Source organism: Drosophila suzukii, chromosome 2L (assembly GCF_043229965.1).
Source record: "Drosophila suzukii chromosome 2L, CBGP_Dsuzu_IsoJpt1.0, whole genome shotgun sequence".
NCBI classification, from domain to species: Eukaryota; Metazoa; Arthropoda; class Insecta; order Diptera; family Drosophilidae; genus Drosophila; species Drosophila suzukii.
This window is the reverse complement of record NC_092080.1, coordinates 18,210,826-18,229,932: the sequence shown is the minus strand read 5'-3', so window position 1 is coordinate 18,229,932 and position 19,107 is coordinate 18,210,826. Positions and strand designations below refer to the sequence as shown.

Sequence of the window (19,107 nt, the reverse complement as noted above, 5' to 3'; positions counted from 1 at the left end):
GTTGTTGCTTTTTTTCTGGCTTATTTCGCTTGCCTTACAAAAGCAGTTAAACTTCAAAAGCCGTCGTACAAGAAGAAGACGCAAAAGCAGTCAAAAAGCGCTGAAAAAACAAAACTTAAAAAAAAAATAAAAAAAGCAGTGTATGAAAACGAGTTTTCACTACTTTTGCCTATTTTACAACGGCAACAACAAGGCCTAAATCGAGATGGAGTGATGTAGACGATGCCACCAGGCATGCAACTGCAACAACACCAAAAAACATCCTAACCGCTGAATGCCAATTGCAACAACATCGTGGCATTGCAAACCGATGACGTTGTGCACAGTGGCTAGATGCATGGGAAATTACATAACCAATCTGATAAATGTATATTAGTATTTTAAATAAAAACAAATTATTATAAGCGTTTTTTACAAAGAAAAATTAGGGAAAATAAAAACAAAATATTAATTTTACATCGATGTAATGTAATGATGTAATGATGTAATTATGTAATTTGTATTAACTTTCAGATGTAGCATTTTTTATGGCAATATTTTTTTAAGTTCTTAATATAATATGAAATATTACCCATATTTTTCAACTGTTAGTTTATGTTCGCATTTTGAAAATATATATTATTATGTTAATGCTTTTATTATTTTTAACATTTACTAATTATTACCCATATAATTAAAGTTTAGAAATAACTACTTGTTTACCTAAAACGTATAATTATTGATTAAAATTGATTATTGTACCCCTACCAATTTCATAGCTTTGTGTCTAGTTTGATTGCAAAGTTTTGTTATTTTTTTTAGCCTTTTCTCTTCTATTTTGGATGATTGGTTTCGGGGCTGTTGTCGAGCGAGGCAGGCCTCTAATCCAGTTTCTGTGTTACCAAATCCGCCTGCCCCTCTAGAGCTGAATGCGCCTCATTGGCATGCAACGCGAACAAGTTTACAGCTACAACAAAGACAACAACAACACAGAAACAAAAAAGGCCGGGCTAACGAAAAAACGAGACTCCAACAACATGTTACAAGTGCAAAGGCAATGCGCGATGGTCACGTTGCAATGTTAGACATCCAGCACCCCCTCTTGCCACCCGCTTTTGGCCAACTAGCAGCAGCCAAGCAACTTCACGCCCATAGACCATAATTTGCTTCACACAGTTATTTTCTCCAAGCTACACAGTAAACAAAAATCCTTCATTTCCTATTTTTATGACGATATTACAAAAGAAATTGTGTTATTGGGATGAAATAAAGTTTACTAAAGAACCGTAAACAAGATAATACTGTGAAGGCTTTTTGATTGGCAAGTCAAGAATATTAAGTTACTGAAAACTATAAGTTCTATAGCAAATAATTATTGTATATATTTACTTTAAAATGAAATAAAAACTGGCTTAATAGGATGAAAACGTGTCGAGATAGCACAACAAATTTGAAAAAAAGTAAAAAATTTAACATTTCGAATCAAAAAAAATTTTTTTTTTTAACCGCTTCATTGAAGAAAAAATGTTTGGGGAATTTTATGTTATCCTGGGGTCTAGCACTAACAGAATTTGCCATCAATTGCTTGGGAGCGTCTTGGCTGTAAACTAGTGTAATTTAGAAATTTAGATTTCATTTTAAACTTGTATACAGTTTTTTATTATGTTAAAATCTTTCCCTCAGTAGGTATGAAATATTTTTAAAAAGCATAAAAATCATGTAAAGTTGTTCGGTATTTTATTTATTTTCCTCCCTAACAATCATCCTGAATTAATTTATTTAATAGGATTTTTTTATTGTAATAGGAAATTTAATGTCCCTCAAAGTAGGTACCAATTTACTCGCAGTGTAGCTATTTCTGTCTCCCTCTCTCCGCGCTGTCCATCTCTTTCTGTGCCTGTTTTTTAGGAAGGTGCCGACCTGCCCCTGGCAACAATGCAGACGGCCTATTACCACACAAACCAGCCCCAAGTCAAGTTGAAGTTGGCCATGTTGTTGTTGTTGCTGCTATCGCTTTTTAGCCATTGTTGTTGCCGCCTTGTCCCACTGCAATTGCCGTTAGTCGTGCTTTTGTGTGTGTGTGTGTGTTTGCCAATGTCGTTTATAATGAAGTTTCCTGTCGATAAAGTTAAACTTCAAAGCTTTGGCCAAGTTTGGGGGCCCCGCAGCACTGGTTCTTCTTCTTCCGCCCCTTTTGTTGATTTTTCCTTTTTGGGTTGCATGTGAAAAAGTTGAAGGTGACTCTAATGCGTTTTATACCATTTGATGGTAATTAAAGTGCTGTTTAAGGCGCCTGATTCAACTATGGAAAGTAATGCATTATATTATGAGTTTGATAATGGTTTGCTATGATGTATATTTATGCTTAAGTGAATAATAATAATGAATTAACACATTTAAAAAGGGATTTAGAAATTCATACTTTATAATGGTCATGTGACCATTATGTACATATATTTTGACTGTTTTTTTACTTCCTAACCACATACCAAAATTTATAACAATTCTAAAGAAATGTTAGAGTCAGGAAAATTTTATCTGCCAATTTCCAGCAAGTATGAAATTCATATAAATTATTTCTGGACCCTTAACTATGTATGTAACTTAATTTATTTCATTTTTTAAAGACTTCACACATATTTCTCATCAAATTAGTAATTTTATAAAATGAACTTCTAAAAATTATCTATATTTGGATTATCTTATAAATCTTTCATATATTTTTAAGCACCTTTAACTGACTGTTTAAACTAAAACTCTGCGAGGTTCTGAAAAATAAGAAAAAACTACACTACACTCGAGAAAATGCATCTTTAAGATTCGAAACAAAAAATCACAACAATGCCCAGCACTCACACACACAGACGCAACACCCACGTGACGTAATAGGCATCAAAACAAGACGGCAAAAAAAAAGAAAGAAAAGAGAGAGTGAGAGCGGCTAAAATCGCAGACAAACAAATTATTTTCAAATTGTAGGCGAGATCGATGCAGTGATAAGAACGGAAAGAGAGCGGTGGCGAAAGAGAGTGCAGCTGGCGACCAAACTATGCGAAAAGAAAGCAAAAAGAGAGGGGTCATGTTAGGGAAGGCGAAAGAGTAGCATAAAATCCTGGCCCATTACAGTTACAGTTGTGTAAGGACCAACATTAAAAACAAGAAACAAAAGAAAACAGTGGAGACAACCTCCATTCCGCCTCCCTCTCCCTCGCACCTTCACAATGCCCCAGCAACGACCTACCTAACAACAACAACAATGGGGGGAAAAAAATGAAGAGAAGCTCCACACAGAAACTACGTCAACAAAGTGGGAACGGAATGGAAGCGGAACATTGGAACATTCCCATTGCCATTTTGTTTGTGTTTGTTTTGCTCCAATTAGCAACTCGCCCGCTTGCTCTCTCTCGCTCCCTCTCTCTCTCTTTCTCACCCCCTCTCTTTCGCTCTTGTGGCTTTGTCGCTTGCGTCATTTTGTCTTTGCAAAGGCAGCATTTTCTTTGCACGGTGAAAGCTTTTCTTTGGGAATCCAAACAGCTGCTACGTCTTTGTCGCCCTGTCGCCGTGCAGCTTTCACAGTGTGTTTCATTGTCATCTCGCCTCATTCATGATGACGCCAAAAGAAAGCAGCAACAAAAACAATGGGCAAAAGCAGAAAAAGCGAAAAACAAAAAAAAAACGCCGGTTGGGATAGGGTTCAATTCCATGTGGGATGCCCTATCTCTCGCTCCCTCCCTTTTTTTTTTATCTCCATCGCCCTCTTAATTCCTTTTAATTAGTTCTGATTTTTCCCTACTATCTTACCATACCAACCCACAATGGTTCTATGTCCCAATTGGAATGACCTGTTTACTTATTTCTATCCTATCATTTCATTACCCTTTTTATGTCTTTTTATTACTTACTTCTGTCAAAATATTTCAATGTTCTAATAACTTAATTATTGGTTTACTATGGTAGGAAACCCTTGAATTGGAAGTTACGACTTCAAGGAAGCGGGAAACGTCCTAGTAAATATTTTAACAGGAAATAACACCATACGCTAAATAACCCTCTATAGGAAAGTCTTAAGGGGAATACTAAAGAGGAAAAAAGGATTGTGAATAGTACAAATTATAGGCTTTATTACTATGCTTATAAGGAAATTGTGGAAAAGACTTTTAATTACCAGGTGAAGGTCTTTTGGAAGGTCTGGGAATATGAAATTCAGGTTTTACTCAAGGAACTACCGAATTAGTTACCTCAACCCAAACTTTTGCGATCACTGTTGCGATACGGAAATATATAACCACAACTATTAGCCCTATCAGCTGTATTTGTGGCCTCCCCTTGATGAGCTTATCAATAAAGGCTTCAAACAAAAATCGTAATCGTTGGCCACCATGGGAAATTGAGTACACTCAAAATAAGGTTACCGCATCATTATGAACTGAATCGAGCTGGGAACTAATTAAATGTTGTACAAACACAATTTCGTACCCATTCATAAATCTCTCAATGGGCCAATCAAATCAAGTAAAAGACTTTTTAATGAAAGGCCCCAAGATTTATGAACAGCCGAGATCCCATTTTTAATTAACACACAAAAGTGCCGAGTGTAGAACAGAATGAGAGCTTTCAGCAATTGAGCAAAAATAGTTTGCTGAATTTTTTTGGGATGCGAAAATCGGGAAGGGAGTGGTATTATTTATTCACACATCTACATTATGGGATTGTTGTTTATTTGGTTTACCATAAAGACGAAAAACGAAAGCCAATCAATTAAAACGAATTTAATGTGGGCGAAGAAAAATGAATATGACACAGATGTGTGTGGTAGAGGTAAAACATACTATACCATTTCATAACAGTTAAGAAATTTAAAAAAAAAATTGAAGATCATATGAAATGTGTTATTGAAATATCAAGGATTTAAAAATGTTGTATAACACCTGGTAAAAAAAAACCTCATTTCATATTTTTCACGTTAAGTTAAAAAATAAAAGTAAACTGAAGATCATAGAAAACTTTTTATTAAAATATAGATAAAAACAAACTATTATATATTTTTGATGTTAAGAAAAGAAATAAAAAGTAAACTGAAGATCAAAGAAAATTTGTTTTTGAAATGTCATGGATTTTGAGATTTTGTATACTTTCCTGATAAAGTAGTATACAAATAAATATAAATATTAAAAATATTTTGTTGTAGGCGAAGAAAAATTAGCAATACATAGCTGTGTGTGGTAAAGATCCCAAAAACATACTATAACATTATACACTTTTAATGGTAAGTTAAAAAATAAATAAAAATGTTTTATAATTTCTTGATTAAATAACTTCAAGAAAAGTTGAAAATTCTGTTATTGCTCTTAAAAACCATTTCGAATAATTTAAAGTTCTATGATATTGTCAATGAATGCTAATGATTAAAAAATTGAAATACTTCTAATAATTTCAGAACCGCTAAATCGTATAAGGCCAATTTTGGATTGCAATTCGATTTGCTGCTAAAAAGCATATGGAATTCCCGCAAATCTTGGGATCTGCACAGGAATACCAGAATACCTTTAAATTCGCAATAAAGATCGGGGGAGTGAGCATTTAATAACCGCGGATTAGTTTTAACAGCTTCTCCACCCAAACCACAAAGTGCTCCATAAAACTGTAGAGATTTCTCAAAAGTGAGAACATGAAACCCGCGCATTATCACAACTTTAATGAGTTGTTCTATGGCTGAAAGGGGAAATATATGGGAAATAAAGAAAATAAAAACTGGCAGAAGGCAACGTGTTCTGGCCAATCTCAACTGTTCCCCTCTCCCACCGGTTCGTTCTCTCTCTCTTTCTCTCTCGCCAAGAAACGAACGAAAAGCGCTAACGAAACGAAAATGCAAAATGTCAATGTCCTCACTGTACAGTTCAGCGTCAGAATTGCGTCGCAGTTTTTGTGTTTTGCCCACAGCAGAACGCAGAAATGTTCTCGCGGCCAGCGGAACGCCGGAATGGAACACGATGCAAGCCAACAGAAACGGAAAAAAAGAAGAACGTAAGCGTAGCGTGGACTTCTGGAATGGAGCTACTGTGTGTGTGTGAGTGAGTGTGGAATGAAGTAGTGGGGAAGTGGGGATTACGGGGGATTCGCATGTGTGCGTATTACTCTCTGGGGCTTCTCTTTTCCAAGGGGTACATCATCATCACACGTCAATATCCCATAATAAACCATATTTCCATGTCAGTATATCATAACGGGGGTATCTTAGAAGCTCTGTAAAACATAATTTCATTTGAACTAAAATCATAGAGTTTTAAAACCAGAAACTTAAAAAAAATATTTTTTAAATATATATCTTAAAATTGTTAATGGTTTTGGGGATCCCCAAATCGAAATTGAAAAGCACTTAGCACCATTTACATAGAAATATTATACTAGGGTTATGTTACAAAATGGGATTTAAAACTCCATTCATTTTGAAAATCTAATGTTTTGTTGTTTGATTTTTTAAATCCACTCATATCTTAATCGAAGCTTATAAAGTAACTAGCTGTTCTTATTTTAAACTACGGTGTTTGATAACTATAATTCAATACAAATGTTTTATTTTAAGCCACTATCTATAGTCTTTATTTTAAATACCAATTTAAGCATAAGTTCTTTCCACTATACATAAAGTATCTTATTATTCCTACTGCATTATTTTCTGTAAAGTTTCTTGCAGAGTTTCGCGAGCGTCATAAATCTAAAGCAAATACAAACAACGTCATTTGTCCGAGTCCCTTCCTATCCATCTTTCTGGTTCGGTCCTCTCAAATTGCATTGGTTGGGAGCAACTTTTTTAATAAGCGCCAAGAACGGGGGCGAATCGAATAAATGAGTTCTTGTAGCCAATACTTAATGAAAAACGGAAATGCCATTTTAGATTTATAGTTGTGATAAACAACAAACGGCTAACCGGCAAAGAGCAATTGGCCAGTTGAAAGTTGGTAACAACTTTTGGCCGGCTTTGCCAACAGATGTTGGCGGAACTTGTTCTTCGCCTGCGGCCGAAAAGTTATCCAAAGAAATGTTGCACAAACTTGGAAATAAGATTTAGGGTTTCCTTTCTGTAGCTTGGGAAACAAGTGTTTTTTCAAAACCAATGGTAGATGAAAATCGGGAAATCTATAGCCCATTTGAGAACTATAAAAACATTTAAAAATATTATAGTTGAAAAATTAAAAGCTTACGTTTCTTATTTAATATTATTTTTTAAAGGTATTGTACATTTTTAAACTTATTAAATTCATATTTTTATTCTGGTACTTGTCAAGGATAGAAATTTTCGATTTCAATAAGTGATAACTCCATATAGATAGATCTTTTTTGGGAGATATAATAAACTGTTCAACTTTTTTTTAAAATTCAATCCATACGAACTTACGCTAGTGAAGCTGTTTTTTATTAGTTCCATTTGATACATACCTGCAAAGAGAAGAAAAGCAAATAAAATTAGCAAAGCGTTGGGTAAAAGAAATTCCAGAGAAATGGAAACCCCGCTTAGACCCCGAACAATGGGAAACCCACAAGTAGCAATAGACCAAAAGACCGTCTTTTGCGTTGTCGTCACTGGCTGATTTTATTATTGTTGTTCGCACCTGCACGTGTAATCAAATACAATAAGCCATAAAAAATTATCATAAACAAGACGGTACACCAATGCGGCCAAATGAAAAATAAAGTTGACAATGAGACTGGCATAAATGGTGGATGGGCGTGGGTGGGCCATTGTTATTGGGTCGAAGGTGAGCCCTCAAAAATCCTTTGGCACACACAGACAAGGACACGATGGCCAGGCCAACAGAACTGTCAGTGGCATAAATTAAGGCCCAACATGTTCGGGGGCAACAACAAGGCTTTGGCTCCACAAGTGTTGACAATAATGGCAATGGAGAAAAGCTCCGAGGCTGTGTCAATTCGATGGTGTCCTTGTTAAGCCCCGATTTTCCCCGACACTCGGTCCCCATTTTCCCCCTTTCTCTATCACTCTCCGCTTCAAATATGCTTAGAATATTTTGCAGTTCGTGCCGTTTTGAGTGGAACATGATGTTTGGCTAATTCAAAAGATTTACACTGAATTTCGCAATTCAATTTCCCATGATTGAACAGTTGCCATGCCGTACAAATTTTCCATCGACCTCTTGTTGTATCTATTTTTCTGTTAAATCGCAAAACTGAATAACAGCTGTAGCTGAAACTCGAAGAAAATATTTTAGGTTTTGACTCAAAACTTTTGAGATATTTAAGAAAAAATGTTGACTTGACATTTCTTATAAAAATGATTTAAATATGACTATACAATATTTTTTATAAAATTCTATGGATATTTTGATGTGCCCCCTAGAAGACATTAAACTTGTATCTTCATTAACGTAATAGCAACTTTTTTGGTGAAACGAAACCCAGCAAATGAATGTGGCGACCATGACGTCATCTCGGGAATACAAAAAGCATATGATATACGAAAAAAAAACGCATCAACCCCTGACGAAAAAGTTCATTGTCTTAGCCTTACAGTTTATTGCACTTAATTAACAACAACAAAAAAGGTGTGGTGAGGGGGAGAAAGCCTTCTGGATGGCAACACCTACCAGCTGCAGATACATTCATATATAGATACAAAAAAAAAGAAGAGCGCCAGCGATAATGAATTATTAGCGAAAGGCAGCCAGGCAAAAGCCAGAGTATCTCTATCCCGAATCGCGGGCTGTATCTGTATTATCTGCCGGATATTAGAGCGCTGCCAACAAAGCGACAACATGTGTCGCCCCTTTTCAGCAACAACATGCAACGTGCAACAGAAGGCGAAGGCGTTGCGAGTTCTTAGTAACTCGGAATCACAGTCTTCTCAGCCCTCCCTCCCCTTGAAGTTGAGAAGTTCTTTTAATGTTGCATGGCAAATTTAATTTCTAAATTGCAGCTGTCGTCGCTCTGCCGAACATTTGTCATGCGAGCTCTGTGTGTCCATAATCTTGCCAATAGCATCGTCATAAATCAAGCCAGCCGAACCACGCAGACATTTCATCAAAATCCGCAAGAAGTTCTCATTCCACTTGCCACTCGGCGCGTTGCGTATACGCCGCGTGTGCGGTGGGGAAATGAAGCGTGGTGTCCCAGACCCAGACGATCGAAGGAGCTGTCAGGCAATCCCTGCATTTGAAAACATTGAACTTCCAGTGACGTATTTACAGACCACCTTTTGTTCCTCACAATACCATGGTCAATGGAAATATTCAAATGCCATTAATATTAAAAATATATATTTCAAATTAGAGCACTGATAAAACTATGGAAACTTGAAAATAAATATCTGAATGTTCAAAGGATTCAATGTTTCATATTGCATATTTAAATTAATCTTTTGATTCATGAAAATAAATATCTGTATATTCATAAGATACAAAGTCTCATATTACATAATTAAATTAAACATTTCAACCAAGGTTGAAAATATAAGATTCACATTCCCATTTTCTTTAAATACTTTATGTCATGTTTAAAAATATTTAAATGTAATATTTTAATTTTTTCAATTAAACTTAACAAACACCTCAATGGATTAAAGATATTTTATTTTCCATACTTATTTCAATTGTCTACATTTAAGTCACGGCTAAAATATTTTCTAGTCTACCATATTTGTTAACAAACTAGCCTAAAAATGGTTTGAAGCACAGTAATATTTATATGAATTTAATAGTTATTTTAATTTTGTGTCATTGCATTAGGAATTATAAAAAAAAATCACAAGAAGTGAGTAACCTATGTTCGAACGTAAATGCTTAACTTGTATGCACCTATACCTATGCAAAAAAAGGTAAAAATTAAATATTTCAAGATTCTATAGAAAAACATTGTAATGAGTAACTACATTTTGCATACTTTCCATTGAAGTGCATTCATTCATTAGCCGAAGAGTTAGTTTATCAGCTCATTTCACCGCACAATGAAAGTAAAAACTCTGACTCACTCGAAATGAATTCCACGCATTCATGTGGATTCAGATACATGTGCATCACGATGGGCAGACTGCACCTATGTATGTTTTATGGTCTGGCCCCAAATTGCATGTTTAATTGCAATAAAGAAACAACGCCCGCACATACCAAAAAATAACAAAAAAAAAGAGCAAAACAAACAATGCCATGGTGGAGAGAAAATACAGAAGCAATTTTCATGAAATTTCGCGCACAGCTGAAAGACACAAAACAGCTGCAGCAAAGTGCAGCAGGGAAATGGAAAATGGGGAAAATTTCAATGCACAGTCGAATGGGGAGGGGTGAAAAACAAAAAGAAAATGCACCTCCTGCTGTTTAATCAGAGGGAATGAAAGAAACCGCGCCCAAAAATGCTGTGAGTAAGACAGAAAACTCCTTTCAAAAGCCACAAAAGACAAAAGTATCCTTATATCCTCACATGCTAAAATCCAATTAATAATTTAATGCGCTTTATATGCCATTTTCATTAAAGTTTTTCTCTGGCTTCTTTTTCCCATTGAAATTAAACAAGGAAAACTTTGAACAAAGGCCAAAAACAATGCCAGTGAGTCGAACTTGAAAGTTCTGTGAAACGGAAATTGCAGTAATTAGCATGAATGTTCAAATAAATGTGGCAAAAAATAACCAAGAACTATAACTATGAAATGAAAAAAATTAGCCATAAAACACTCATAATTGGCAATAGTAATTATTCTTAGTCAATGCTTCGGTTCTAAAAAAACACTAATTAATACAGCTAATACTGAGAACACCGACTGGTTTGTTCCAGCCTTCAATTTGAACCTAGATAAATGGTTTATTTGTTATGGTTTTGAGCCCTAACAAAAGTCTATAGATTACCAGGCATAATTATTCGCACAATTAATAGCTAAATGATTAACTTTTTGATTAGTAATTATTTCAATTTGTTTTAGTTTTTGCACACCAACTTTAATTTACAATGGGAAAGGCCTATGGTTTATGCTCCCGAAATAAAAATAATAATTGTTGATTCATCGAAAGTTTTTAAATTAATAATTGATATTTTAATTGAAATAGTTCTGTGATTAGTTTTTCTTTGTTGAATTACAAATTTACACACACTCTCCAATATTTACTTATGTCTTTTGTAACGATGTCAAACACTTATTTAATAATACTTTATGCAGCCATAAAAACTCATTGTTATTGCCATTAAATTAATTGATTGCCGAGAGCCCGAGTTAAACCATTTGCATAATTAAGGCAAACATTTTAATAGAGATTAAAGCCTAACGTGGCAAAGAAATTGCTAATTGTCCAACATCGAATATTGAAATGAAATATGTAAACGTTCGAAAGTTCATATCACAATAAAAAGTAAATGCCTGGGGATCATTGTCGTAAAAGTTTTTGTCGGTTTATGGATGGGGGGGTAAAAAGGAACCGAATGGAATGGATTTTTATTATAAACGAAAACGAAATGTGCAGCGATGGGAGAAGGGTATTTTGGGTTTTTCAGGGGATACGAGGGATATGAGGGATACGAGGGCCGAGGGACTTGGGGCTTTCAATGGCCCCAAGATGCTGATGCATACCGAAAAGTCTTCAGAGCGTTGATGAGACATGAAACGAAGCGACAGACAAACAGACAGACCCAGATACATTCGCAGATTTGGATACAGATACAGATTCAGATACAGAATGCAGTGTGTCTGTGTGGAGAGGAGATTCAGAGATGCCTTTTAGCTTTTATTGCATATGGTTGGTAGTGTGGATGCATCAGGCGGCGATGGAGATGATGATGGGGCAGATGGGGACCGAGACGAGACCGAGACATGACCTACCCCAAGGCAAAAATTATTATTATTTTCTTCTTCTTCGTTTCCATATTTTATTTTTTTTGTCCGTCCATTCCCTCGTTTTCATTTATATGATTTTCTTTATTATTGCTCGAGCTCTGGGCTTCTCCGGACTTTTCTGGGTTGGTTTCTCTGGCTGGGTTTGCCGAAATGAAGCCGTAAAATTATATATGTACGCATGCCAAGGCATTCCGTTCCCCAATATCAGTCCTGCTCCCCCCAATATTCCCCGAATCCTCCGACCCCCCGACTTCATTGTTTCAAACTGCAGTGAGCAATAAATGAGTAATACGGTAATAAAAACAAACTGAGGAGCAACTTTTGTCCCTCGAAATGAATTGCCCCAGAGTGTGCTGGCCATGTAATGTGTTTATCTTGGTTAGTTCCTAAGATAATATTGCCTGGTCATAACACATCCTGTGAACCATAATGAGATAGGGTGAGTAACAAGTGAAAAATAGTAAAGGGTCCCTTACGGCTAAAAATTTTACACATTTCAGTAATAAGAATAGAAATACCATTTTAAAATGTATCGTACATTTCCTTGTATAACATATGAACCACTAAATGCTGCCTAAATATTATGATATACTCTTTATTTTACAAATTATATTGAACACAAAACTTATCTTTTAGATTTAAAGCCTCTTCCGTGTACAGATTTAGCCAGAATTCCATCAATAATCAACTGTCACCCATTGTTATTTTCCCCTTGTAAACGCAGTAGTGCACTGCATGACAGTTTAAACATAATTTGCTATTATTTTAAAGCCATCGCTTACATATCTATGAATTTATCAAGTAATCAGACCGTGTCTAATGCCGGCAATGATACCGAAAACGAACCATCTGTATATCTCGGAGTATCTACACCAAAGTCGCTATAGAGCAAGAGCACATCCATATCAAAAGCCAACATGGCAGCAAGATCGCACTCACGGATACGAAAGCCAGCCCATAAAGACAAAGGCATTAAATTACAACTGGCAAACGAGGCAGCACAGAAGTGTAGCTAATGTTTTGCTACCTGCCACCCCACCAAAAAAAAAAGAGAAAAAAACAAAAACCCCAACCGAAACCATAATTTAATAGCAGCTACTACAACAACGGTCGCTCGCTGTGTTTGTCTAAACTTGATTTCAAAGTTAAACCAACCTTAACCAACATTTATAGACATCAAAACTTTTGCGGCGCAAAGAAACGACAGCGAAAAATCCAAGCAAAAAACAGATTTTTCAGTTTTGGGCTTAAACTTGATTTGCAGAAAAAAAAGAGACATATAAGCAAACTCTTTAGCTTTGAAGGTGAAGTGTCTTGATTGAGGTAGGAATACGAAGAGAAGTAAATCTGACGGCTTCGATGGTTAATTAACCAGGCTCTTGAGCCACACAACCTTGGGCTTGAGTTTGAGCCGAGCCTTCTAGGTTACCAAAGGAAAGGTAAATATTTCCATATACACTGCAAACTACCAGAAAATACATTTATCGCAGGGATAAGATCATTTCGAGAACTTAGGCTTTAACTTAAGCAGGCTATTAAGACCAAGATTACGGCCTCTTTCGTTCCATTTAAGGTTTATGGCTATGAGTAAGAACACCAAGGCAACTTTAAGTGTCTTTATAGCAAATAACTATGACATGGCAGTTAATTTAAATATTCACGATTCTCTGCGGCACATTTCTGATCCATTTAACTGAAAACTTTGCCCCAAACAGCTATATTTACCCGCTTTACTATTCAAACCTGAATAAATATTTTATACGTTGAATTGGCAAAGTAAGCCATCGATGAAAACAACACGAAAATGCAGTAACTCAAGTGAAAATATTAAATAATTCATAAGAGACCAGCCAAAGTGTAAGGTGTTGAGGGCCCAAATTGGGCCACTGACTAATATTTAATAGTTTTTGCGGTGTGGATTAGGCTTAATAAATGTGAGAGCTTAGACAAATGGCTATTGGCAGTACAATTCATAAGGTACCAGGATGAATATATTGAACTCATTTAGCTTGGGTAATTAGCTCGTCCCACCTGAAGGATTCTGGGTTGTCTACCGACTGTCTGCAAACAAATAATCTCGCGTTACAATTTTTCTGCTTGTCAGTAGCAAGAAATTTCTAGCAGCATGTAATTAATATTTTGACGTGTATCCCAAGGCAGTTCACCACCTCTCAAGTGGGAGGCAATGTTAGATTCGATTTCATTAGAAGTGGTTGTATAGGTTTTCACTGGCCAACAAACCCGAAAATAATAATAAGCTAATGACATAGACGGATTGTATATCAAATATTGTTTGTAATAAACAGCCTCCGGTTATTTGTTTGCTAGGATAGCTTTTGCTATTTCTGATGTTACCTCTCAATCAACTGAATACCATATGCTTGACAACATGAATGATGGGTCTGATGAAAGTTCATTGAATTCCAATTGCAGTTCGGAAGTCATTTATCTTTAATCCTTCAAAAGGTTGTCTTGAGAAATTCTAAAACCATAACTACCCTTACAAAGATTTCAATTCTGCAAAACTAAAGTTATGGATTCATTGTAAGAATTTTTTTATGAAGCAATTCAACGTCAGAATCTACAAATATAAGTAAATAGCTTTTACTGCACACAAAGAATTGAGTATTTTTCACTATGCAGCAAGTAAACACAGTGAAAGAAAAAGTTTATAAAATATAAAATAAAATAATTGGATCCACAAACTTTATGAATCAGTTCGATATTCATTATCTAAAAGATCCCTCTTTTAATACTGCCAACCAACCATACTGCCATTCTAATATTTTTTTCAAGTGTATCTCCACACATTCCCTTAAATATCTTTTTCCTCCATACGCAACCAAGAAAAACTATAGAAAATTGAAAGCAATTTGCCAAGAAGAAAGGCAAGCACAAAGAACAGAACTATGTACGTAATAACAGAAGCGAAAATTATTTTTCTAACTCGCAGGGGAAATACCCAATGAAGGGAGAGGAACGCAAACTGCAATATTGCGCTGTCTGCATATAAATTTTGGTTAGGCGACACACAAAAAGAGTGAGCCAGAGGGAAAATGCGTCTGATAAGGATGAAAATAAAATGCGATAATTTTTTCTCTATGCGCAAAATGCTTTTCATGGAGCGGACAGTTTGTGGATGTTTTTGGGGAAATGGCGGGTGGCGATGGGGCCAAAGAATTCCAGCTAGCGAATGACAAAGTATCGGGCCAACAACAAAGCTTAAGTCATAAAAAAAAGTTTCCTATGAGGCGTCAACGAGACGAGCTCTCTCCCATTTTCTTGGCATTTCTGCGTTTTTTGTTTGGTATTTTCCTCAAGCCAGTTGCCTGATTGCATTCACCTAAGGAAAATTTAACAACACGACCCAGAGTCTTTATATACCCCCATGTACCCCCAACCCGTGGCAACGAAATCTGTTTACAAATTTGATTTGCCTGCCACGCCCAGCGCAATTAGGGCGAGCAAAAAACCATCGCAACATTCTCACACTTAACTGGAGGAGGCCTACGAAACAGGGGCGTAGTGTTGCAAATAGGGGCTTTCAAGGGGGCTAAAATCAATTTAAGGGTCGCTCACAGCATGAATCCACATATCTTATCGAACAGGTTGCTTTAAATATCCTACAAGATTTTGATTTTATCTTTACAAAAATAACACATGGTTAAAAAAATTGTGGAAATACGAAATATTTTTTGTTTACTTGGTCTAACATCCTACAAATTTAAGGTTAAAGGTGTATTTTTTTCAAAAATTATCGATTTTTTTTCGATTATTAAAACTATTTATTTTGAAGATCTTTATTAGAAGACATTACAAGATTTTGAATTTAACTTAACAAATATAATACAAGGCTAAAAAAATTGTGGACATACGAAATATTTTGTTTTATTTGGTTAAACATCCTACGGATTCAAGGTTAAAGGTAAATTGTTTTTGAAAAATTATCTATTTTTTTCCATTATCAAAATTGTTTAATTTGAAGATCTTTATTACTATTATTATAAACACTTATAAATCAGTAGGAACTTTAATTTTAATTAATAATATTATATAAATACAAAATGGAACTGCGATAAAAAAAGTAAAACAACTCAAACCTATGATACAAGCCTAGGATAATATTTCATTGAAGATTTGTATATTTTGAAGAGGGTATAAGACGATCTAATACCCTTTTAAAGGGCGCCTCTGTCCATGAAGCACAGCAGATATGGTAAAACGGGCCCGTAGTCTTAGTCACATTGATTGTTATGTAAGCGGCTTATAATTTCTTCTCGCCGAGAGAGCGCTTAAATGTGATGATGGGGGAATCGAATTCAATTTTTGTTGTCGGGCGTAGCCAAGTGTCGATTGCCGTTTCCCTTGGCAGTGTGTGTGGGCGGCTATCGGTATCGTTATCGTTGCTGTTGTTGTTGTTGTTGGTGTTGCCATGAAAATTGCTGTTGCCAAATGGAAAATGTATGTTTTCAGGCGCTTAAAAAGTAAATTATAGATGGTTTGTCCAGTTCCCACGCCCCCTTTGCCTTTTGTTTGGCCCAAGCCCTCTTCAATTTATTTTCCTGTCGTACATAGTTAGTCCTATTTTGTGGCCACTGGATAAAGTAACAAATTCACTTTGTGGGCTCACTGGTCTGTGAAAAAAGTTGTGATCTTTTTGGGGGTATAGAGACTGGATTAGAAGGGAATAGAGAATAGGCTTAATGGGCGTTCATGGGGGAACTACGGGGGTCAATTAGCCAATTACTGATGGTCAAGAGACGGTAATTTCGGTGGGAGAGAACTTTATTGAAGTGTTCTTTAGGTTTTGTTCTGTTAAAGTAAAGCAAATCTTCTCAGTATTGTTTCTTTATACAATTGGTTTGCTATAAATACCAATCAATCTAATGCATTCCAAACTAGTGGTATTATATGATTTAGTCTTTATTTTGTATAATAACTATTACCAATGTGATAAAGTAAAATAATAAACTTTATATTCCGAATACAATTTATCCTTCGAATACCCTAAAACATACGGGGAATTAATAAATTTTGTGTTAATTCCCATCAAGAAATCATAGAACATTTAGTATAATTTGTGTCTACAAAAGACCTTAACACCTATTAACTTGGTTTTTGGCTCTATTTTATTTCTAAACCAAGATTTTTTAAACTAAACAAGTTAAATCAGTGATAATATATCTTGAAGATTCTCTATTTCGATCTATATGTCTACTTAACATTAATTTCCCTCAAAATGAATACCCACACCATACCGATTTCATAACCAGCCAGCTCTTAAGACCCAAACTAGCTTTCCCGCTGCGGCGCAGAAAGAAACGATTTTCACTGAATTATTTTCACTTTTCTTCAAAGGCCGGCTCGATGAAAACGAAAGTGAAGCAAAGTCAAATCCCCAAGAGACCATCGAAGCCCCCGTTACCGGAGTGGATTGGAGTGATGTGGATATGGATGTGGATGTGGATGTGCCTGTGGAGTGGAGTGATTGCATTGTTTTCAGCGCCATGTACATGGAGATATTAGATAGGCCTACAGACACAGAGACCCGATGAGCTCAAGTCGGAGTCAAAGTCGGGGAATCGAGCATGCTGATGAGTTTGGCCTACTTTCACTTTCATTTTCTAGTTTCGGCTTGCAAGCGTAATCATTTTTGTTTTTCTCTTTTTTTTTTTATATTTTCAGCCGTTTTTGAGCCGGTTTTCTAGAGAGCCATGAAGTGAGAGACCCACTGACAATGAAATAAAGTTGTTTCACATTTCATGGCTGCTGCACTGGCAGTCGAATAAAAAATTAATATATTTTATAGGCCTGCGAAGCATGGCGAAGAAAAAATAACATTAGGCAAAAAAGTTAATTTCAACGTAGGCTGGCTTGGAAAAATGTTTGGGAATTACTCATCACAACGAAGAGGTATTGATGGATTTCCCATTTTTCGTATTAAACTTTTTTGCTCTCTCAAATGGTGCGTCTACACTAGACTACACAACAACGTACCAACACTCCTATTGCTCACTTTCACTTTTTTTCAATGACAATTAGTGGCAACAAAATATCCACATCAAGTTCCACAGCGATTCACGTTTCTCGTTTTAATTGCAAACAAAAGCTTTGAATAATATCGTTTTAAAAGTTGATTACCAGCTGTTAAGTGTTATAATTTTGGTAACCAAAAACTAAAGGGTAACTGTACTTAGGTTTGGAAAACTTTTAATTATTTAATGTTTTGCATATAATATGATTTGCATGAGTGCCTGTTGATTTGTGTTTAATTGAGGGAAAAGTTGGCTAACAACGGGCGAAAAGTGGGGAAAATTTCTGGAAAACCAGTGGGCAGCACAAGATTTATTAACCCAAACGGCTCTAATCAATGTTCGATCAAGCAACGGCCATTAGATAAGCCAGCTATTAACCCATGGTTGCCAGGCGCCCTTTTTATAGCACCGCGAACTGCTTTCGAAATCCCAATTGGCACTTGCCATAGAGCCCGGTTCGGATATACAAAAAAAACCTAACAAGTTCGTTTGACAGTAAAACTCGAGCCGAGGGCGAAAATAAAAACATAAAATTCGCCACATAATTTCCACTCACACACAATTCAAGTTAAACTAATAAAAAGAGTAATAAAATCAATTTCAATCAAAATACCAAAGTAAAATAAATACCACCGAAAAAACTGCGAGAAATTATGAGAAAAAGCAGGCATGAAACGATAGCGGAGACTTCAGAAAAAAGTCCCCAAGACGAAGGCAGCAGCAAATTGAGAGGCAATAAATCAAATGCCGAAATATGCGACAAATATTATAGGAAATTCGGGGAATACCGGGGGAAAAGGGGGCCAGTTAGAGATAGAATGCAGTCTCCAGAGAGAGCAAGCGAATTTTTACGTGGACACCACCTCAAGATATATTTGTTTCTGTATCTGTATCTGAGAGATTTTCGGACTAGAGCGTGCAATTAATGATTTCGTCGGGGCGCAGCCGAAAAAAAAATACACAACGGGCGTGATGTCGCAATATTCAATGAGCTTCTAATGACTGGCACATGAGCGTTAGGACCACAGTTATAACAGTTCAGATTAAATGTCTAGCCCAGACAGACGAGGGGGAAGTGGAAAGGAGCTATCGACTCAGTGATAAATGAAGGTTTTTTCCATTTCCAGAACATAAACCTTGTCTGCAAATTATTAACCATTTAAGGGGATTTCATTAAATATTTGACTTTAGCAAGTTTCAAAACTTTCACAAAACTAAAAAAACGATAATAAATGTATCAAATAAAATTAAAAAGATTTAATT

At 35.8% G+C, this 19,107-nt stretch overlaps 1 protein-coding gene across 4 annotated transcripts in view; it reads right to left on the bottom strand.

Annotated features, from left to right (window-relative positions):
• Window positions 1-19,107, bottom strand: part of tai (basic helix-loop-helix family member taiman) — a 90,427-nt gene that overhangs the window by 41,151 nt on the left and 30,169 nt on the right. The window lies entirely within an intron of this gene.